General features: G+C 39.4%; 1 long non-coding RNA gene across 1 annotated transcript; it reads right to left on the reverse strand.

Moving 5' to 3' along the window:
• Window positions 1-380: 380 nt before the first annotated feature.
• LOC144613936 (uncharacterized) lies at window positions 381-17002 on the reverse strand. The gene is made up of 3 exons (XR_013551432.2): window positions 16793-17002; window positions 12817-12938; window positions 381-502 (listed from the first exon to the last, which is right to left on the reverse strand). It is a non-coding gene; the product is annotated as an uncharacterized LOC144613936 (long non-coding RNA).
• Between the last annotated feature and the right edge of the window lie 7007 nt (window positions 17003-24009).

A 24009-nucleotide genomic window follows, 5' to 3' on the forward strand; every position in this document is an offset into this window, starting at 1 on the left:
TAAAAATATTTGATTTGAAAAATTCAGGCTGTGGGCACATCCCTGTTTAAAGTCAGGAAGTAGAAACTGAGGGTCCCCTAAATTCCTTTCAAGCTCCATCAGTCTTACAGCTATGGAGGGCTCCTTGTCCAGATCCTTCACCAAATTTTTATGTCCCCTTCAGGGTCTCTGCAAGCCTCCTTCAAAACCTGGAGAGCAACCACTTATACCCAAGTCAGGAAGTATCTGACCAAAAGTCACTCCCCATACTAATAATCTAAAATTGTGGAGCATTACACAATTGCTGTCATATTTTTAAAGCAGAGAAAGCGTACGATATACCATTTTCTTCCTGAGGGTTATTGGTTTTCTGAAGGGCAGCTGGTGCCTTTCAACACCCACAAAATAAATGACAGAGTACCTTTGATGGCATTCCGGCGATTTGTCCCTTTGTCCTGTGATGCATGTATTCACAAGATAGGAGCCCCAGGAAACCCACAAGGCACTGACTGGGGAGTAGAGGCTGCAGCCATCAACAAGGAGAGAACAAAAGATACAAATATGAATGTCAAAATCCTAAGAAACAGGGCAATACCAGATTCATTATGCTGCCTGACCAAGGGTTTCTGTCTAAAAATGAATCCAATATTGATGACAGTGTTCAAACAGGAGAGCATTTTCAGAAGCGACAGGTTAATTTTTTTTTAACCAGCGCCAGTCTCGTGCAAATCTCAGAATACCAGAGGTCTCAGGGCTTAAATGCCCACAACCATGCCCAGAAGGATGTGGACTCTTTCTGTTTGTTTTGTTTGTTTGTTTGTTTTAAGAAAAAAGCTTCTTGCTGGATATATAAATTAAACAGGATCATGATAACATTTTTTTAGCAAATACATAAAAGTGTAAATTACCACTCTCCCGAAAGAACCAGCATGGATACTTGGTGAACATATTTCACACATCTTTCTATAAACACACACACACACATGCACACAAATGCAATCATATCATATATGATGATTGTATTTATATTATTCCTTCCCATGACATTCAGGGATTTATATCTTGAAGAAAAGATAGAACATGCTTTGCACATTGTTTTTCTAAGCCACTGTCTGTTTATGTTGCTTATGTAGGATCTTTATTTTATAGCTTCTGGATTTCTTATCTTCCTTAGAAAGGTATCCTCAATTCCTAGTCATCTCAATCATCTTTTTAAGATTTAAGTGTTTTTTTTTCATTTACTTTTTGAATTCATATGAAATTTTGTGTTTTTTGTGTGTATGAGGTAAGGGTCCAATTTTATTTTCTTCTAGATAAATTTCCATTTGTGCTAGCAACATTTATATATATATATATATAATATGTATAACAATTGAATTGAAATACTAAGTTTGTCACATATTAAATTCCCATATATCTGAGATCTATGATTCTCTTTTATTTTATAAATAGCTTTTATTAAGCTTTATTAATTTATTTACCTTTTCTAAAGGTAAGACTATGTATTACCTTTTGATATCTGACATTATTTTCTTGCTCATTCTCAGACATTTATCTTCTATAGCGAGCTTTTATCTAAATTGTCATTCTAATTAGGATTTAATTGTCTATAATGTATAAATTTTAGAAAAATGTAGTAATGATTTTCAGCAATTAAACATTTCCATCCATGGTCAGGTATATCTTCATGCTAGTTGAAAAAAAACTTTTTTTATCCCCCCTAAAACTTCTATAATAATTCTTAGTATAGATTCCCTATTAAAGTCATTCCTGAATAGTTCATAGCTTTTGTGGTTATTGTGAATTACATTTTTCACATTTCTGTGTTCAGCTGGTAATTGATAACAATTAAGAAGCTACTGATATTTCTGTTATTTTTATACTTATCTTTTAAAGTCAAGCCTTCTGGGTTTCTTTTTATAAAATCATATTTCCAGGCAAAGGAAATAGTTTGCTTTTTCTCTCCATTATTCAAGAAGCAGAAGCAACCCTGATACTCATTCTAGGGTGTCCCATTTTGCCAGCAAGCCAAGCTGTACTCAAACTCAGCTGAGACCTTCTTCCTCTGGCCAAAGGTCATTGTGATGCCTCATGGCCATCAAGGTCCATGCTTCCACCAAGATCTGCAGGTGCAGGGCAACTGGCTCTCCCAGAAACTACTGGAAATACCTATCATTGCACACCCAGACTGCTTGGTTGCAGTCTTTGTGACCTTCCACAGAAGAAGCTCCTTCCTTGCGTTCATCCTGCAGGAAGAGAGATTGACGAGAATAGCAGCATCCTTGGGGGATGGAACACGGGCCATGTTCAGAGATGCCCAGGCCCATCTAGGCTTTCCAGGATGAAAAACTGGGTCTCCACACATCCCGCTGTTCTCTTATAAACTCTGGTCTTTGAGTTTTCCCTTTTATCAGTAAAACCTATTCCTTAACCAGTACCCTGTGACATTGTAGAATTCACCCTGACCTCCTCCCTGACAGGAGGTAGCCCAGAAAGGATCCTTCTGCAAGGATGCTTTATTTTCCAAACTGCACAGCAATTATTTCATTTTTTCTCCCGTGAAATTTAGTAGAATCTGCAAAACAATTTGAGTGATTTTGGTTTCACTGATTCGTTAATTTCACCTATTCATTAAAAAGTGAATAATTTTGTCTGTGTTTAGAAATCAGTCTGTGGTTTTACATTTTAATCATTGACAATTTTTGAGAAGAAATTTCAATAGATGATGGGGATTCAGGAGTGCACTTGTGATGAGCACCAGGGGATGCACGGAAGTGTTGAATCACTAGTGACATTGCACACCTGAAACTAATATAACACTGCATGTTAACTACACAAGAGTTAAAATAAAATTTAAAAAGAAAGGAAAAAAATTCAATATATTTAAGTAGTTTCCATTTATTTGTATCTTAGTGTTTTTACTTTACCAATACAACAAAAATGAACAAATATTTTTACTATTAATTATTAATATCAAATATTTTCGATGACCCCTGACAATACCATATTGGTTTTCTCCTCCACTTTTTGATGTATTATGTTGATATATTTCTTAATATTGAACCTTCCTTGCTCTCCTTGAATTAACGCGACTTGGTCAGTGTAGTATTCTTTTTATTCTATTTGTTAACACTGTATCTAAAATGTTTATACCCCTATTCATAAGTGACATTGATCTACATTATTCTTTTTGTACCACCTGTATATGTTCGGTATTTAATTTTTACACGCTTCAGAAAGTGAGTTGGGATCTTCCCATCTTGACATATAATCTGGGTTAATGTAAATGACTCGGGAATTATCTTTTCTTTAAGCATTATATAGAACTTAGATATGAAACTATCAACTCTTAGTGTTTTTTTAATAATAGGTTTTCATCCTATTTCTAGTATCTTCTAACATCTATTTGAATTTCCTATTTCATTCCAAATTGACAATTTATTGTTTACTGTAAAATCATCAATGTCCTCTAGGTTTCCAAATTTGATGCCAACGAGTGCACATAGTAATGTCTTATAATTATTTTCATTTCTTCTGTTTCTCCTTCCTGTTTCTAAGTCTTGTTTAATTTGTATCTTTTTCCTTAGAGGGCTTATGCATTTATAGGGCTTTTCAAAAAATAAGATATTTTTCACTTAACTTTAGTACACATTTTCACATATATTTCAACTTCTATTTTTGCTAATTCTGTTTTCCTACTTTCTTTTCTTAACTTTGTTCTATTATAATTTCACAAATGAGTATAAACTCCTATGTTCTTGGCCTATACTCTTATTAATCAAGGCAGCAAGGACCAACTGTCATTTATCCCATATATTTTTGTGTCATGTAATCCTTTTCATTCTTTCTTAGATTTCTCCATTGTTCTCATATTATTTAAAACTATGTTTCATATTCTTGTTGTCAATTTATAATTTCATTTATTATTGCCAGAGAGTATGCCCTGTGAAGTATCTTGGTTATTTTGCTAAGGTTTCCCTTGTGGCCAGTACATGACCAGTTTTTATTATTTCCCTAAACATAAAGAAGAGAAAAATAACTATATTCTTAATCCAAAGATATAAATTATATATTTAAATTTATTACATTATTCAATTTCTTTCTGCCTTTACTGATTTTTGACCCACTGAACCTGATTTCGAAAGAAGTACATTAGAATTTTCTACCTTTTTTTTTTTTTTTAGAGAGAGAGAGAGAGAGCAAGAGTGGGGGAGAGGGGCAGAGGGAGACAGAGAATCCCAAGCAGGCTCCACTCTGAGCCCAATATGGGTCTCAAACCCATGACCCTGGGATCATGACCTGAGCCAAAATCAAAAGTCAGATGCTCAACCAACTGAGCCACCCAGGCACCCCAAAATTTACTACTATTTTAATCAGATTCTTATTTCATTTCTAAATGTTTTTAGGTTTACTTATTTAGTTTGAGAGAGACAGAGAGAGAATGAGCAGGGGAGGGCAGATAGAAAGGGAGAGAGTCCCAACCAGGCTCTGCATTGTCAGTGCAGAGCCAGACGTGGGGCTTAAATGAAAAAATCATGAGCTCATGACCTGAGCTGAAACCAAGAGTGGAACGCTTAACCAACTAAGCCATCCAGGTGCCCATCATGATATTTCTTTTTCATGAGCGGGTATCTTGTGATTGTAAGATGTCACTCTGTTACACTGAGTATTTTTAATTTTTATCCTTAGGTTTCACCTTGCCTGATACTGTTGTCATCCTTGCCCTCCTTCTGTTTCCATTGTTTTCCAAGAACTATTTTCCCACCATTTTATTTCTAATTTTGGCTTTTTCCATTCCATCTTGTATTAATTTCACTTTCTGGTTTTCCCTTTTTCTTTTTCTTCTGTCACGGGTTTGGTCAAGTAAACACTCATGTCCCTATCTTTTTTTAATTTCTTTTTAATATTTATCTTTTATTTTTGAGAGACAGAGAGAGACAGAGTGTGAGCGGGTGAGGGGCAGAGACAGAGGGAGACACAGAATCCGAAGCAGACTCCAGGCTCCAAGCTGTCAGCACAGAGCCCAACACGGGGCTCGAACCCACAAAGCACGAACCCACAAACCTGAGCTCGAACCCACAAAGCTCGAACCCACAAACCTGAGCAAAGTCAGATGCCCAACCAACTGAGCCAACCAGGCACCCCAACACTCATATCCCTATAGATTATTGTTTATGTAGAAGGTCCTCCTGTCCTCTGACACTTTCCTAGTAGTGACCTCTCCTCAGACTCATTATCAAACACACATTTATTTGTTTTGTCAGCCATCGGGGATTCCTAGCATTATATTCTCCCTTCTTCTTCTTCTGCCCCTTCCCCTGTGGCTGTATCATGGGAAATCTTTGGGATATTTTTGCTTTCTCTTCCCCTAAATGAGAAATTTCACTTATTCTTTCCCTTTCTGTACCATCACTCACAACGCTGACTCCTAGGTTCTAATGATGTAATTTAATACTTTCAATGTTTTTGCTTCTGGACGATTAGATTTTTTTTAAACTTGAATGTAATTATTTATTTTTAATTCTATTTTATTTTATTTTAAATTCCAGTTCACATGTGGTGTTATATTAGTTTCAGGTGTACATTGTGGTAGGTCAGCACTTCTATACATCACCTGGTGCTCATCACAACTGCACTCCCCAGTCCCCATCACTATTTAACCCATCTGCCCCTCCTCTGGCAACCCTCAGCGTTTTCTCTATAGTTGAGAGTCGGTTTCTTGGTTTGTCTCTCTCTCTTTGTATTTCCTTTGCTTGTAGATTTTTAGTAACTACCGCAGGATTATTCTTGCTAACTTCTGCTTCCTCCTCCTTTTAATCCTCTCCCACGTAAAGTGTCTGTGGTGGTACGTTTATTGTTTAGTTAGAGTCTATTTCTGTGTATTGTCTACAGATGGGGTTTATGGATGATACCATCTCTGAATCCCGAATATGTGTAAATATCACTCACCCTGGCAGGTGATGATATCTTTGCTGCATATAGGGATCCTGGAATAAGAGTTCTTCTTGGAAATCTATGCATATTCTCTGATGAGCTTCCAAAGCTGCAAATGAGCCATTTCTAATCTTCTGTCTGTCCCTCATAAGTAACCTATTCATTCTTTCTTAGAATGTTAAGGTTTTTCTCTTTATTCTCAGCAACAGAAAGTTAGCCAGAATATGTCCGTGTGTGTCCTTTATATCAGTCTTCGATGAGCTTCAGGGACACATTTAACTCTACAGACTTAAGTCCTACTTCAACTCAGAGAAATATTATTCCATTATTTGCTTAATTATGAAACTTTCAGAAGTTTTTTTCACGGCTGATGTTTTTTGTGTGTTACATTGCTGGGCTCTGTCCCTTTCATCCCTCTTTATATTTTTATTCTATGTTTTGAGACAGTCCTTCCTTAGTCTTCCCAGCACTAATTTCATCTCACCAGTTAAAGAAAAAATGTCACATTTTCAGTTCTGAAAGTCTTGTGTGCTATGTGTAATAAATCTATACATTCTAATTATTTTTGTAATTTCACATGTCATTCTGTCCTTCCTTTCTCTTCTTGTTTGTCATTTTGTCTGTTTTTATCCACTCACTGGGGCTCAGATAAAGCTGTTGAGAGGCTTCAAGTGAGAGCAACCCCTCCTATAACAGAGTGTGTGCATGTGAGTGTGTGCATGTGCATGCATGTGTGTATGCATTTGTGTGCATGTGTGTGCATGTATGTATGTGTGTTTATGCATGTGAATGTATGTGCATTCACATGCATGTGTGTGTGCACAGAAATCCAGGCCCTCCCCAGTCAGGGGGCAGTGTTCCAGCAGGTAAGCAGTAGTCCCTGTCCATGGTACCAGGAGGAAGCATCTCCCTTCTCTGGTCTTCTTAGTCTCCAGCCTAGAGAAGGGTAAATGGGATAGACTCGGCCCATATACTCAGCAATTTTTATTTCTAGAAGTGTAGCAGGTCTCCTTAGGGATTCTTGCACATGGGTAAGTTCTAGCCATCTTCTGAGAAATTCACAGATCCTCAAGAGCTCAGACTTCCTCATAATCCCACCAAATTCCAACTCCAGTGATCTCTGCTTTTTAATCCCCAGACCCCATACAGGGACTGTCCAGGCTGTGGCAGAGCCTGAGCCTCACTCTTGGCTCACATTTGGGCCACTCTTTCTGATAAATCCTACTGCTATTTGGCTTGGGAAAGGTGGGGAATAGTGAACAGTTAATAAAGGGGAGCATTGGGATACATTCAAACTTCCATCTCCCCAGAATCCTCATGGTGTACGTACGGAGAGACAGGGAATTAGAGCAAAAGCACAAAAGGTTTCAGAAAGGTAGTACATACATGCTTAACTATAGGTAGTATATCATAAAAGGGAGGGCAAAAATATTAAAATCTTTATGATTTATCCAGAGCAATTGGGGAAGAAGTATTTAAAAATACATAAATAAATTAAAAAAAAAAAAAACAAACTCTGTAGACTTTGCATTGTCACATATGTTTAGGCTCCAGTAAGCCATCTTGAATATCTGAAATATGGCATAACTATTTCATATATATGTCAAGCCTCAAATCTGTGGCATATTTTATTCAGTGCTTTTTACATTATAGGTAGTTTTTAATTTAGACCCACCAGGTTATTTAATATGCTGATAGGCTAAAACTTGGTTAATAATTGCTATCAGAATACTTCTAAGTTAACTAATTTGCAAGAAGAAAGAAAAATCAGCAATCTTGTCAGAATGTTTGTTTTTGCTAAGAGACCCCATTTCACCCTTTAATTCCATCCATCAAGTCTAAGTGCTTTTTTATGAGACAGAAGAGTCAACATTTACCTGGAACTGATGAACACCTTTGATTTCCATCTAGAATTGAAAGACAAGTCATTTGTCATCAAGAATAATTGAAAAATTAATCAATTCAGGATTCCTCACATTTTTTTAAGATTTGAGCTGACATTTTCCCTTCACATCTATGGAATACAACCCTAGATATACTGGCTGCAAATGCTATTTTATGACTTTTAATCAAATATTCAGCTCTAGAAGACAACAGCTTATAAAAGTGACTTGTCTCAGTTTCCATTATTATTTTGATGAGAGCTGCCTTTCATCCCATAGAAATTAAATAGCCAGAAAGCTTTTTCAGATGTTCATTTAAATTTGAAAAACACAAAACAAAACAAAACCTGAGAGCATGTTCATCGCTCTCAATAAAACAGAGTTATTTTTTGACTAGAAAAGAAATCCAAGGGCATTCAGCAGAAACCAGAGCAGAACAATGTGGCAATAGATCCAGGCAGAGTGGAGGAAAGTGTGGTCAGTTGAGTAAGGAGCTGATGAGGTCAAGATTAAAATGCAACCAAAAATATCGTGGCTTGACCAATATGATAAGGGTCCTGATCAAGAATGAAGGCAGAATGGCTTGCAGCTAGGTTGAGCAACAAAGCCCCGGAAAAAGGTGACAAGGCACTCAATGGGGTAAGTAACACGGACAGCTCCAACAGCCCTCCTTTCAACCTGCTGCCTTAGCCTGACCACCAACCAGCAAAGCCGGAGAATTCTTTCTGAGGCCTCTCAGGAGCAAGTACTGGTCCACAACGAAGGACCTAGGCCTCATCCGCAAAGAGCCCTCAGTTGGCAAGTTGGGGGGCTGATTTCTGGCCCAAGAGTTGATGCCAGGATTCTGCCCCTGTCTAGGGCCATGCCATGGGTCTCTGTGTGAGGTTCCTGCTCTCTTTCCTTTAAACAACAAAGGGGATCACCCAAATAATGAATGCCCAAAAAATTCTGATAAATTACAGAAAGTATAGGAAATTGAAGGAATCACAAATGAAAGCAACAGACAAAAAATTCAGGAGGAAAAAATATATCGAAGTACTTTTCCTCCATTAAAATAAGGTCTCTAGGACAAACGGTGCTCTCTTTTTACTCATCATAGCCCTTTTTAATATCAAGCCTTTGTGTAAGGAAATAACAGAATGCAATGTGTGGGAGGGACAAGAGCCTTAGGAAACCCATGTGGCTGCCCTGGGAGGTGTCAGACACTGTTATCACCCCCAGACCCTAATCTGCTGAAACCCCAAGGCCTTGCCTGCTTCATCTCATCTATCTCAAGAGCAGGAGCCAGCCATGGCTAAGCCTGGCAATATTCACGGTCCTGTGCCACTGGGGTTCTTCCCTAAGTCCTTTATTCCATATGGTGTGGTAAGCATTCCTCACTTCCCAGCTGGCGCCATACTACAGGTGTTTGTACATACCGTTGCCTCTGTATGAAAAACCCCCTTCCTCAGTCTCCTCCCTACTGTCCCTGACTGACTCTTATCAGTGTAGAAGCCACTTCCTCCAGAAAGTCTATCTTGGCAGGTGCCCCCTCTTACGTGTTCTCCATTTGAATATAGCGTAGCATTTATTATATATAGTATGCAATTGCTCTTTTAATGGTCAACCTTCCCCACTGGACTGTAAACTCCTTGAAAATAAGACTTATACCTTGTTCACTGCTCTCTTATGAGTGCTTTCCATTATACCTGGCTAATGTGTATTTATATTTATTGAAGGAATGAACCTGTCTGTCTACCTCAAATAGTCTTCCCTCCTAAAATAATCACAATTTCCTTACTTTTCATATCCTGTATATAGTCCACAGGCAGAAAATGGTAATGAATTTGGCTTCAAGTTAGAGTTGAAGTGGGATTTTGTGGGGGTGGGGGGTGACTATAGTAGATAAAGCAGTTGTTTATCTACTATAAACAGTTGTGCTGTGGTAGTTGGATGATTTCTGTACCTACAGCATATGCTATTGCTATAAAAGTTCCTGTCCCAAATTTGTTCCTTCATATCACCATGGCCCCTCTGAGTGTTCTCACAATGGTCTTGGCAATATTATGTACCTTAAGCAAAGCCAAGAAAGCTCTGAAAACTAATGGATCTTTGAGGAAGCATTGACTTTTGATGTTTTGTGCACCTAAAGTTTTTTTAATTAAAAAAAAAAATTGCATTTCAGATTTATTGTGACATAAATTATTGTCCTCAGTTGCAGGGTATTTGTTGCCTCAAATACACTAGTAGGTTACATGGGGTTCAGCAAGGTCCTCCATGACGTACACAAATTTTCACGTAACTATTGACTCCCCAAACACTTAACTACTATCAGCTTACCGGAAGCCTTACCAATAACATATACAGTCCATTAACACCTATTTTGTATGTTATATGTATTACATGCTGTATTCTGACAATAAAGTAAGCTAAAGAAATGAAATGTTAAGAAAATAACATGACACCATACCATATTTACAGAAAACAATCCCCATATAAGTGGGTCCACACAGTTCAAACTTGTGTTGCTCAAGGATCAACTGTACGATAGTATCTCATCCATCCAGGGACTTACTTAAACTTTTAGCCCTCTTTTAAGTGCAGATAGTGTTGCTACGAGACTCTGTGGTACACACATCACAAATCCCTAGACCATCTGCGATCTGCCTCTTCAGCCTCATCGCCATCCTCAGAGCCTAGTAAGCCCTCTGGGATTTGTCAACCCACAAGTATTAAGCAGAGAAAACCAAAGGACACATTGGAGATGCTGAATTCTGCTGCAGAGGCTGCAGATGGGGACAACCAGAGGAGCTAAGAATTGAGATGAGAGAGAAGAGAATACATATCTAGTGATTTTATTTTTATTAAGTGGCCTAAGTGGAGATAGTTGTAGTCATTATAGGCTTCACTTAGACCTTCACTTTACCATAAACACAAGTCCAAAAAATCAGATAAAACTACCTGAATAATAAGTTTAAAACGATGCCTGTATCCTTGATACTAAAGTTTCTACAAGCATGAACCAAAGGTCTTTTTTTCTCCGATTATATTTGTTAAACCAACAACCAGACTTTGTGAGATTTCTGTAATAGTTAGTCTTATTAAGCAATAACACCTAGACTTGTCTGACTTCCCTCTTTTTGGGTACTTTTCATAAAAAGACAATGTATGATAACAGGAGAACTTGAAGCCCCAATGCACCGATAGTTGACCTATGCTTCAAAGGATATCGCAGAGGAACATCAGGCCCAAAATGCCGTGCACGATAACCTGAAAAGGATCCATGCAAATCCAGCCCTGCTCTCCATCCAAGTCTGCCTTTCCTGGAGGTGGAGTGCTCTCTTCAAGATGCAAATCTGGCTGTACCACCCCATGCCTCTGACCTATGACTCGTCCGACAAAGACACACCTTGAATGTGGCCCACTAGGCCCTCCATTCTTTGTCTTTGCCCCCTACCTTTCAGATTCACCTCCTACCAGTTCCGTTTGCTCTCTGCACCTCCCCAAACAGAGCTCTCTCGGTCTGATGCTGTCACAGACTCGGTGGCCAGGCTGCCACATGAGTTGCTCTCCTGGGCTGCTTCTTCATGCACCTGTCTGTCCAGTTCCAATCCACCCTCTGTTCCTTAGCTTAATCATTGTCTCATCAGACAACCCTGCCCTGCTCTCCCTGACTAGGCCGAAGAGCCCTGCCGTGGTCTCACAAAATCATATGCTCTCTCTGGGGCTCTTCTCACAGTTGTGATTTTCCTTATGTATCTATGTGGCTATTTGGTGGCCTCACCCATTAAATGATAAACTTCATGGGGTTCAGAGACCATATCTATTGCTGTTCATCAGTGAATACCCAGCACCTAACATTGCCTGCAATATAGTACGTGCTCAGTGAATATTCCTTCAATAAAAGAGCAAGGGAAAACAGAAAAGAAAGAGGAAAGGGAGGTGGGGGAAGGAAAGAAAAGGGGGGAGGGAAGAAAAGGGAAAGAAGACACCAGACTTACAAAAAGTAAACCAACACATGCTAGTATTTCAATGAATTTAGGGTGAAATTGATGAGTATTGGAGAGAAGCCTCAAATTCTAAGTCTGCTGGTATCTGTTAACTGACCACACGATCAACCCTCTTGGGAGTCCAGTTGCTGCCTCCCTGGAGGGTCTTTTACAAAGGAAGAAGGAGTTAAATTTCTCCTTCAATGGCTTTATCAATCAAAAATGTGCAATGGGGTTTCCAACGAACCTTTAAAGTTGGCCCTCAGACATTTCTGAGCAAGGAGGTGGGTGCCTTTCACATCCCAGAAGCTCTGTGCTAAGGAAAAGATCACTTCCAAGTAGGTCATCGTACTAAATTGATGAGTTTTTAGCAACACACTCTTCCAGGTTCTTCCAGTTCCTCTTCCACGTTCAGTGTTGACACGTAATGCTTTATTACCTCCTGATCAATATTACTGACCACGCTCACCAAGTACCTAGCCACCTCTGGAAACCACAGAGGCAGTATGCCGTATTGACTTCAATTACAGAATCCATTGTCTCATCAATAAACCATGGGAAAGAACAGTATGCTCTATACTATGTTACAGCATATTGAGTTACTGTAATGAAAATTAATTATTTGCACATAAAACTCTTTAGAATAGTGCCTTGCACACACAGTAAGTGCTCATTACGTGTTAGCTGTTTATTTATTTACAAGAACTTCAGAAATTCTGTCTCTGAGAAAGTTGCGGCAAGAAGGATTTTGAATTCCTTTCTCAGCTCAGGCAGAACACTGCCCACAACCTGCTACGTTAATTGAACCATGTCTTCTGTGTTCTAGTTTTGCCATTGTTTCCCTGGTGTCCCACAGGATGAAAGTGTCTGCCCCTTACATACCCATGCCTTCTTCCAACATGCTCAATGGGCCATAAATTCCAGCAAAGCCAACAACTTTGGCTCTTTCTGAGTCTCTGCCTGAGGTTGGAGACAGTATGTGCTCAGTTTCTTGGGTGCTCCCGATGTGTCTGCTGGGATGGGGAGACTTCCTTTCACCCCCAAGTACTCACCCATTCTCGGTGGGCCTCCTTGCAGTCTGATGGCACGTGCCCAGCCCCAGGGAGCAGATGTCCTGTCCTCACTCCATGCCAGCACTTCCAGGCGTTTGACACAGGATAGTGAATTACTGTATCTATGAATAAAAATATTAAAAGGGTTTCTGTTTCCCAGATATCTTCACTCCGTGTGCATGTTTTAAAAATGTCTTCTTTCCAGCACCAACTTCCTCAAGGCACTCTGTTACAATGGCTTTTTGATAGACTGACCCACTTAACTCCCAAGATCAAACAAACTCCAGGTTACATCAATTTGAGCCAAAAAAAAAAAGTCTCATGCATGCCCCCGGCTTCTGTGGCTCCTTCACAAATAAGGCCCGCTCGTCTCAGTATTTTGGCCCATTCTCTTATCTCTGGACTCAAGCTGAAGATGTGTGAGGCTGATTGATTCATTAATGCTGGTGAAGAGTTTATTTCATCTGCCTCTAAGTGTGGAGGGAGGGTATAGATACAAAGCAAAGAATCAAGGGCGTTTTATTCTTAAGTAACTAAAAAGAAATTTATAAATTTTAAGATACTTTCAAAATAGCTCTCTCATTCTTAGTACCAAGTCTCTATAATCAACAGGAGAAATTATGTATTTAAATAGGTGTAGGTGAGTCAATAAATGAGAAATTTAATTCCTAAATAATCTCTCTCCACAAATAGAAATAAGATATGAAGGGGGTGCCTGGGTGGCTCAGTTGGTTAAGTGTCCGGCTCTTGATTTTGCCTCAGGTCAAGATCTCATGGTTCATGATTTGAGCCCTGCGTTAGGCTCTGCACTGACAGCATGGAGCCTGCTTGGGATTCTCTCCCTCCCAATCTCTCTGTGCCTCTCCCACTCACGTGCACATGTTCTCTCTCTTGTTCACTCTCTCTCTCTCTCTCAAAATAAATAAATAAACTTTAAAAAAAAAGAAATAAGATATGAAGAGCCAAATATTACATGGTGTTAAAGTATTACAAGTTGCACACGTTCATTTTGTGTAAAATAAAAATCTATCATAAGAAGAGAGAAAGGTTCCTTGAGAATGTGTGTATACTTTAGGTCAGAAAATGTAACTCTCTCTCCCTCTCTCTCTGCCCCTCCCCTATTTACACTATCTCTGTCTCTCTCAAAATAAATAAGTAAACTTAAAAAATTAAAAAGTGTAAGAGTAGTCCTATTTAAGAAATGTTTATAGCAACTTACATTTTATGTTATTTATTTTTTTAAAGTCTATTTATGAGATAGAAAGCATGAGTGGGAGAAGAGAGAAGAGAAGAGATGGGGGGGTGGGGAGACACAGGATCCGAAGCGGGCTTCCAATATAGGGCTTAAACTCACCAACCGTGAGATCATGACCTGAGCCAAAGTCGGACACTCAACTGTCGAAGCCACCCGGGCCCTGTAAAAGCAACTTACATTTTAATGCCCAGTTATAATCTGTTTGCAAAACAAAACAAAAACAGAGCAAGCTCCTGCCTGAACACAGACAATAATGCACAGGCCAGGGAAAGGATACTTACAATTACTTGCATTATGTAAAGCCAAGGGCTAATTATTCAGAGGGTAAACTGAGGTAACAGTGTGCTTTGACAGAAACCATAATTTTCAGAGATCCTTCTGTTGCTAACTAGCGATAGAGTCATTATTATACATCCACAAAAGACTTGACTTAGACACAAAAACCGGCGGGGAGAGGGATGGCAGACAAGATTTATTTAGGAAGCATTCTCAAAACAGCAAATAATTGCCAGAAAGTAAGACCCAAAAAAAGTCTGAGTATCATCACAGGTAACAGCAATGAACAGATCACCCGAGCAACGGTTGGGGTCGGTGCCCAGGGGAGATGAACTTCGTGCTTAAAACTTAAAAGATTGGATCAGGATCATAAAACCAATTTTGTATAAAATGTTCTCCAGAACCATATAGTCTTACCAATGTAGCTTATATACAAACATGTCTGAGTAATTAGATAATAATGCTAAGGATGCCATTTTGGTAGATGAGAAGTTAACCCAGAGTAAAATGCATTTGAAACAGTGTCACTACAGAACACCCCCCCAGCCAAAAAGTTAATATACACATAATCAATTATCAGAATTATCTGGGTGGGAGGGTCTCTATCACCAAGTGGGTGAGAAATTCCACATCCGCTCCACAGATGGAAACGCTTCTCTTGAGGAGAGCTGCCAAGACCACAGGGCTCCCTCTCCCCAGCTCCCAGTCTGGGACCCAGGATATCTGACAGGGAGCCTGAAATACATGAAATGAAACAGACACAACCGAAGGAAGAAATAGAAAATTCACAATACCCACTGGAGACTTTAACACCTCAATATTAGACAGAGTAAAGGACAGTGGATAGAATCACTAAGCAGATGACAAAGAAACCAAAGATTTGAACAACACCATAAGCCATAAGACATAACACGTGTATACAGCACTGCACGCAGCATCCACAGATGCACTTTCTCCTCAAGTGTACCTGGAACTTTTTCCAGGATAGACCACATATGAGGCCATAAAACAATCCTCCCAAAATTTAAAGGGTTGAAAAGATATAAATGGTATCCTCTGACCATAATGGAAAGTCATTACAAATGGATAAAAGATTTGGGGGAAATTCACAAATACATGGAAATTAAATACTCTATTTACATGCTGATTATGTAATTATTGCATCACTCTGTGATTATACTGAAAACCACCGAATTGTATACTTTAAATGGATGAACTGCAAGGCATGTGAATTACAGCTCTAAAAATCTGTTTATTAAAAAAGAATATATACTTCAACACACACACGCGCTCACACACACATGCCTACCGTAATTTAAGTACATACGTGAAAGGGAAATTTTATAAAATAAAAAAAATTTTGAAAAATTGATTCCCTTCAAAATATTATTTTAGTTTGTAGGCTCCTTTGTACATTCAAAATAATTTATTTGCATATTATTTCATAACATTTTGTGACTGATACACATGTCTTGAATGTTCCAAGGCATTTTGTTAAGATTAAGGAAACCTTAAATAAAAGTCATTCCCATCTGAGTTCATTTCCTTTATCCTTTCCCTTGTCCAATATCAGGATAACAAAAAAGCCTCTAAACATAGCTGTGTTTCACATGAGGAGCCCCAGTAACTTGAAAAAAAAATGAAGAAACTGTTTTTAAGCACACAGTGAAGACTGTTTCTACGTCTCAGAAACTCTTAATCTGTGAGCCAGTTATTATTTAGTTATGGTAGTAATAACACAGCAAATTAAAGCATCATTTTTGCATTTTCTCCTATCAGTGTTTTTAAGATTATCATAAAATTTAAGCAGAAATCTATGCACAAATAAAATCTAAACAGCAATGTCTAATCTCTTCCAGAGAAGGGCTCAATACATACCAAGCTGTTTCCATTTAAAATCCTTTAAAATACCAGTCACAACAGGCAGAAAGCACATAACCATAACAATATAACAGCTGCCATTTATTGAACACTCTCTGCTAGCCAGGCACTAAGCTAGCATTCTTCACTCATTATCTCATTTAACCTTCAGGGCAACTTTATAAAAAATGTATCACTAACATCCCTACTTTCCACATGAAAGAACTGGAAGTTAGAGAGGTAAAACAATTTGTCCAAGGCCAACACTTCAGCCAAGATCAAAAGCAGGTCTTTCCACAAGGCAGACAGCCCATACTGATAGAGCTGCAACGGTTAGTGAAATACTGAAACAGTGTTGTACTGGTTGGTAAATGGCCACTTCCCAGCTCTCCCCAGTCCTACGTTCCCACTGCTCTAGCTACCTGGGCACCTCTCCAGGACCCTCCCGCCTTCCCACAACCCAAAGCCGATGACTTGGCCCCTGCTCCACCTCTACCTTCTGACTGGCTGTGCCCATGCCCGTGCCTTAATAGTTGTTAAATATTTAACATAACTCCCTCCTGTCAGCCTCCAAAATCCATGCACCTGTATACAACTCTGTCCAGAAATCCTGGGAGAGTACAGTTGATGACCCAGCCAACATTGATTTCAGTCCAAGTCAGCTTCCTGGGGGTGCGGCCTTCATCACAGGTCAACATTGCTGATTGCTATCGCAGCAGGATCCCAGCTCTTATTACTGCACGACACAAACCCAATACGCCGTTCAGCAGAGACTGGCGTGCATCCTTCCCTTCGGACCTGCCCAAGTTAAGAGAGGAAATGAGAATGACGGTATCGGCAAAACCACTTCCCACTGAGGTGTCTCCAATATAATTATTATCAAAATTGTCATCATCACCAGGCATTTACAAAGGCTCCTCACTTTAACTGAGCAATGGAGCTGTTTTTCATTTTCTCACAAAAATCATGTGAAATAGGTTAACTTTGCTCATTGTAATGGGGAAAGGCCTGGATATTGCACAGGGTGAGTAGCATTCCCAAGGCACCTGGCAAACGAGAAGAAACTACTCTTGAGTGCTCTGTTTCATCAAGTACTGCTGCCTTTTTTATTTGGTCTGCAACAGGAAAGTGAAGGCGCGGTTGCTTTAAATAGTTCGGTTCAAAAAATGTTTTGGCTTGAAGTAAACAACTGAGAAAAAAAGGAAATTTTATTTGGCCAACTTAGTTATAATTAGTCTATAGTCTCCCTTACTTTCCTCCAGGTTACACATTTAGCATCATAAGAAGGATGATGTACATGCGCGCGCGCGCACACACACACACACACACACACACAACATATTAGAATAAACAAATTCAGTAAAGTTGCAGGATACAAAATCAACATACAAGAATTCGCTGCACATTTTTCATACAAATAACGTGTCTGAAAATGAAATCAAGAAAATCATCCCATTTCAAATCACATCAAAAAGAATAAAATACTTAGGAATAAGTTTAACCAAGGAGGTGAATTATCTACACACTTAAAACTATAAGACATTGCTGAAAGAAATTGAAGATATTAAAAAATGGAAAGATTCTGTGTTCACAGATTGAAAGAATTAATGTTGTTAAAATGTTCATACTACCCAAAACAATCCACAGATTCAGTGCAATGCTTATAAAAACGCCAATGGCATTTTTCACAGAAATAGAAAAAATAATTACCAAATTCCTATGGAACTACAAAAGACCCCAAACAGTCACAACAACCTGGAAAAAGAAGAATAGAGTTGAAAGCATCACAGACCTCATTTCAAATTACTTTGCAAAGCTATAGTAATCACAGCAGTGTGGTAGTGGCATAAAAACAGGCACACAGACCAATGGAACATAACAGAGAGCCCCCAAATAAACCCCTGCATACACAGTCAACAGATATTTGACAAGAGATCCAAAAATACTAAATGGAGGAAAGATAATCTCTTCCATAGATGGTGTTGGAAAAACTGGATATTCATATGGAAAAGAATGAAATTGGACCTTTATCTTACACCATACACAAAAATAAACTCAAAATAGATTAAAGACTAAAAACCATAATTCCTAGAAGAAAACATTGGGAAAAAGCTTTTCGAATTTGGACTTGGCAATGATTTTTTGTATATGGCACCCAAAACTCAGCCAACAAAAGCAAAAATAAGCAAGGGTTGGGGTGCCTAGGTGACTTAGGCAGTTAAGCCTGAAATTCTTGATCTTGGCTCAGGTCATGATCTCATAGTCACGAGATTGAGCCCCGCTTGGGATTCTCAATGTCTGTTTCTGTTTTTGTCTCTGTCTCTCTTTCTCTGCCACTCCAATGCACATGCACTCACCCTTGCTCTCTCTCTCTCTCTCTCTCTCTCTCAAAATAAATAAATAAACATTAAACAAAATAAGCAAGTGGATCTCATCAAACTAAAAAGCTTCCACAAAGTCAAAGTAACAAATTGAAAGGACAATCTATGGATTGGGAGAAAATACTTGTAGATCATACATCCGATAAGGGGTTAATATCCAAAATATATAATAAAGTCATACAACCATATAACAATAGAAAAAAGATTAATAAGAGGGCAAAGAACTTTAATAGACATTTTTCCAAAGAAGACCTACAAATGGCCAACAGGTATATGAAAGAGTGCTCAACAGGGAAATGCAAATCCAAACCACAATGAAATATCGCCTCACATGTTAGGTTGTCTGCTCTCAAATAAATGAAACATCATTGTTGGCAAAGGTGTGGAAACTGTTGTACTATGTTGATGGGACTATAAATTGGCATAGCCATGGTAGAAGACAGTATGAAGGTTCCTCAAAACATTAAAAATAAAAATACCATATGGCCCAGAAATCTCTCTTTTGGTTATATAACCATATGATATTAGTTCCTGGAAAAGATAATCTGTGCTCTCATGTTCACTTCAGCACTATTCACAGTAGCCAAGGTATGTAAACAACCTACGTATCAATGAATGAACAGGTGAAGAAAACGTGGTAGATGCATACAATGGAATATTTTTCAGTCTTAAAAAAGAACATTCTGCCATTTGCAACAACATGGATGAACATGGAGGTCTTCTGCTGAGTGAAATAAGCCAGGCACAGAAAGAAAAAAACAACCCTGTGTGATCTTACTTATATGCAGAATCTTAAAAAGGTAAATACATAGATGGAGTAAAAGAGCAATGGCCAAGAGTGGGAAGAGTGGGAAGTTGGGAAAATGGGAAGATGTGGGCCCACGTGTAAAAAGTTACAGTTATATAGGATTAATAAGTCTAGAGAGCTAATGTACAGCATGATAATTATAGTTACGTTAATAATATAGTTACGAATAATAATAATAATAATAATAATACAGTTAATATTGAATCCTGGAAATTGGCTAGAAGAGTACATTTCAGCTGTTCTCACTACACACACACACACACAAAATAGTAGCTATGTGAAAAGATATGTTAAGTAGCTTGTCAGTAGTAACCTTTTCATTATGCATATGTATACCAAATCATCACGTTGTACACCTTAAATATATGCAATCTTTATTTAAAAAATAAAATGATCTATTTTTAAATTTTTTTACCCTATGACCCAGCAATAGCACTGCTAGGAATTCACCCAAGGGATACAGGAGTGCTGATGCATAGGGGCACTTGTACCCCAATGTTTATAGCAGCACTCTCAACAATAGCCAAATTATGGAAAGAGCCCAAATGTCCATCAACTGACGAATGGATAAAGAAGATGTGGTTTATATATATGATGGAATACTACTTGGCAATGAGAAAGAATGAAATCTGGCCATTTGTAGCAACACGGATGGAACTGGAGAGTGTGATGCTAAGTGAAATAAGTCAGGCAGAGAAAGATAGATACCATATGTTTTCACTCATATGTGGATCCTGAGAAACTCAACAGAAGACCAGGGGGGAGGAGAAGGGGGGGAACCCAAAAGTTACAGAGAGGGAAGGAGGCAAACCATAAGAGACTCTTAAATACTAAGAATAAACTGAGGATTGATGGCGATTGGGGGGGAAGGGGAAAGTGGGTGATGGGCATTGAGGAGGGCACCTGTTGGGATGAGCACTGGGTGTTTTATGGAAACCAATTTGACAATAAATTTCACATAAAAGTAATAAACAAATAAGAAATAAAATGAAATAAAAAGGAGGAGGTACAGTAAATATAGCAGAGAATCAAGGTCAAAAGTAAGCAAATACAGGGGACTGGAAAATCTTTCACACACACACACACACACACACACACACACACACACACACACACTCCTAAAATGTGTTTCATGGTCATTAAAAGTATGCTACTTACTCTACTGGGTTTAACATGATGCTACAGCAACATCGTATTGCACGAAGCACATAGGGTTATTTCCATTGGAGAGCAGAGGGTTCTGAGGCTGAAAAGGGCAGTGACTTTTCAAGAACACTCCAATCAGCAGTGGTGAAGCCACAACCAGTGTCCCCATGGGGGCTGTTGGAAGGGCAAGAGGGAAACTAAAGCCACGATCTCCAAGAGTCCCCTATCCTTTCCGACCTCCTGTCACTAATAACTGTCCTATGAAGGTCTTCACTAGGATGGGCCAGCTTTCCAGACCTCTCTGTCCAAAGTGCTTCCCACTGCACTTCAGGAGCCTCCAGGATGCTCTTCCTTTCTTATCTGGAGTTTAAATTCTAAACTGCGAGAGTGACTATTTCAGACTCCATCCTAACTGTACCAAGAAACCGAGAGTTATTTCAGTGTTGGCTTTGAGCATTTCTTACTCACTGTCCATATTCACAATGTCTCGCCGCATGTTACTCCATTCACCAGAGCTTTGTCTCCCCTCCCTGAGATGGAAACAGAGCCTGTCTGGGATGTCACTGCCCTACACTGACTCACCTGGGAAGCAAGAATCCAGCGGCTATGTAAACTGGGGGCTGGGGATGGGATCACAAAGGCTGTGTGCATATTTTGATTGTCGTCAGCAGAGGGCCAAGGTGGATGAGTCCTGCACCTTCGATCTCCAAAAAGCATTTGAAGATTAATTTAAACATCAAAGGTAGATCATGTGAATAAAATGCTTCCCAATGTCTGCCAACTATTATGATTTTTTAAACCCTGAATCACTATTTCAGACAAATTCACATCTAGGATTAACTGGCCTGCCCTTCCTCAAATTCTTTAAATCTCCGTTAGAAAACGGTAAGCTGTTTAAACCTTTAAATCAAAACAGCGTTGACTTTTAAATACCTGAAGCTAAAAAAAGGTCTGAAGAATTTAGAAAAACCTCTGCCAGCATAGAGCTTAGGCTTAGTTTCATTGGATCTTCCAAATTTTTCATTAAATTATCAACTTGCTTTTTCTCCAGAGTCTTTGAAATTATATTAATGAAGATATTTGGCCTTGATTCCACTGTATTTACGTGCACACTTAATATTCTTAAACATGTTATATAATGGGCGCAGGTTCAAGTATGGGCAATAAACTCTGCTTTACTTTTACGTTTAGCCCTCTTTGTCAGAATAAGATTATGCAATAATTTCTGAGAATTTAATGTCTCTTTCCCCAGATAATCTCTTCAGAATAACTAGATTATTTAATCTTGTCTTTTAATCTTCTTTTCTTCCTAGACATCTGGATCAAACTATTTCTTAGATAACACAGAAATTATTCCATTGTTCTGTTCTCAAAAGCAGGACTACATTAAACATCTCTCTGTATCCAAATGCCTAAAACAGTGCCTGGCTTGGAGTACACGTTCAATAAATGAATGCTTGTAATAAACAATGTTAAAGGACTTGTGTTTTTCTGGAGAAAATAAAATTCTATCTCAACCAAAACCATATAATAAAAGAGCTTCAAATCACTTATCTGATGTATATGTAAGAAACTACATCTATAATAGCAAACACTTAGATACAAAACATATGCCAACTTACCTAGCGTATGTACATGGCACATACCAATGATAAGAAAACATTTTCTGAGTAGTGGACATGTTGCCTCAAGCTTCAAATTTTTCAAACTTCAAACAAGCAAAAGCTGATAAGTGGAGATTGAAACTCTGGGAGTATGTAAAAGCACTAAGTTGGGAGGGTGAGCTTGAGGTGGTTGAAAAGAGATTGCATTTTCTGAAATAAAAATATAATGTCCAGCACTGATGTTATTGCAGGAGTATTTTCAAGAGCAGCGATTTATTATCAATTATGGCATGAAATTGCTGGTGATCAATGAAGGTCTGATTTATTCATCTGATGTGTAGTTGGTCAATTATCGCCCTCCAACTTCAAAATATTGAGCTCAGATCCTGAAGGGAGATAAGGACTGCTTCATTTCACTCTTGAATGATTTCTTTGGTCATCCAAAAGAAAGATGGCGGGCTCTAGAAAGAGACAGCAGCTGGGCCTCTCAAGGAGGCAGGCTGAGAGTCTGAACATTGATGTCCCCACACCCCTCGTTCTTCGAAACGCCCAACCCGCTCTCCTCGCTCCATCCCATCCCTCCCCACCTATGGGAGACAAGACACAGTGAAAGCTGTCACCTAAACCCTCTGGATTCCTACGGCGGCCACCAATCTCAGAGCCACGTAGCCTGTAGCAGCCAATCAGGCCCGGACTGCAGAAGTCAGCCACCACCTGCTTTCTCCTCAACGGAGACTGTTATTCAGAAACTGTATCATAATCTCCAGGGCACCGGGCAGGAACGAACCTCTTAGCACAGCGACTGGCACGAAACGCATGCTCAGTGAGTCGCATTTCTTATTTAACCGCGTGTCCCGTAAGTGAAACAACGTATCCGTGTTTGAGAAAGAAGAGAGAGAAAGAACACGCACGCCCCTTAGGGGAAGGACGTGTCCTTCATTCCCCTGAAGTCTCTGAGGGAAGTGTTCGAGGCCACGAGGAGGAAACAGGGCCTGAAATGCACACTAGACACAGGCAGGGTGTCCGTGGGCAGCTTGGCCCCTCTCTCCTCAAGCATCTAAAGTCACTCCTGAGGGGCACACTCGACAGATCCAGGCTCCGAGGTCACCAGATGCGGGCAGGGCACCGCATCCTTGGAAAGGCACGATTGCCGGTGTTCCGGACAACCTCCCCTCCCATAGGAGGAAGCCATTCCTGCGTGTCCTTGGCGGGGGCTGGGGCGCACTGCATCGGGAACCCGATCCGCTCCCCTGCTTACAAGAGGACTTCCTCAAGCGCATTCCGGCCTCAGGATGTCCTCCTCTGAAGAGTTACTCGGTGCAATGGTTTGAAAACAGCCCCTCGGAGATTTTGCATGGATCTGAAGGATCTTAAAAGCTCTGCCATAAAGGAACTTGTTTTACTTTGTTCAACGGACCATGTTCCAAGTGTCTCTAACCACAGAGCTGTTTTAAATCCTAATGCCTGTTAACACTCTACCAAACTCCATTTCATAACTATGTAAAGAGGCTGAAGAGACAACGTATCGGGGCCTTCAGAAGGGAAAAAATCACGTCTTTATTGCACTCACCGCTACGGAAACTGTAGCATTGCCTTCGATTATTAGTGGAGGCTGCCCACCCAGGTGAACAGGGCCTGGGCCTCGGGTCTCTAGCACTGTTTCATTTCACATACAATTGTTGCAGATGTCATTCATCACCGCTTCTAAATTATCTTAGTCATTGATGCACCTCAGACGTCATTTCATTCATTAATAAAGCACCTATGTTAGCATATCGCAAATTTATGCTTTAAAAGTCGATAACTGCATTTTTAGACAATTTGTTTCCTTTATAAATTTAGCATTTTATGCATTTAGAAACC

Source organism: Panthera onca, chromosome D3 (genome assembly GCF_046562875.1).
Source record: "Panthera onca isolate mPanOnc1 chromosome D3, mPanOnc1 haplotype 2, whole genome shotgun sequence".
In the NCBI taxonomy this organism is placed as follows: domain Eukaryota; kingdom Metazoa; phylum Chordata; class Mammalia; order Carnivora; family Felidae; genus Panthera; species Panthera onca.